Below are 794 nucleotides of genomic sequence, written 5' to 3'. Positions count from 1 at the left end.
CAAATCCTGAAATGCTCCAAGATCTGAATCTTTTTGACCTTGATGTGAGGTGGGAAATTCCACACCTGTCCTCAGAGTCACAATAATCACAGGCTCACTAAGGCTCTGAATGAAATCACCCCAGGCCGTGTGCACAAGGTGTGGACAAAATATACACGCGACCCATCCCTGAGATATTCCACCATATACATACAAATACTCCAAAATCCAAAACAAACAAGAAGCTATGAAATCTGTAACACCTCTGGACCTGAGGTATTTCAGATAAGGGACACTCAACCTGTGAGCGGCCTGGGCTCGTCTGCCCTCAGTCACCCGTCTCCTCTGCAGATGGAGGGTTGCCACTCAGCCTTAGATGAGCCCACGCATAACTCAGCAACTACCCACTTGGCCCACGTGTCCATCTCCTATTTCCTCCCGGGGTACCGGATTCTGAACCGTTCTGAAGCCCTGTGATTCATCTAAGCCTGCAGACATCTGTAGAGAGGAGGCTGCCAATTATAAAAGTCATGGGGAACTAAACTGCTCTGGCAGCCTCGTAGGTGTTCACAGATGAAAATTTCAGAAGAAAAAATGTTCAAGTTTAGAATCTTCATTTAACATCCTTCAGTAAGAAGCCATTTGTTTTAGTTACCTTTTTCACTCTGTGGCAAAAGACCTGACAAGTCTTAGAGGAGAAAGAGCGCATGATTCACAGTTTCAGAGATCTCAGACCACGGTCAGCTGACTGCACTCCTCAGGGCCCAAGATGAGGAAGATATCATGGTGGAAGGGCAGAGAGGATGAAAGCTGCT

This window comes from Urocitellus parryii, chromosome 9 (assembly GCF_045843805.1).
Source record: "Urocitellus parryii isolate mUroPar1 chromosome 9, mUroPar1.hap1, whole genome shotgun sequence".
Lineage (NCBI taxonomy): Eukaryota > Metazoa > Chordata > Mammalia > Rodentia > Sciuridae > Urocitellus > Urocitellus parryii.
This window is presented reverse-complemented; position numbering follows the sequence as displayed.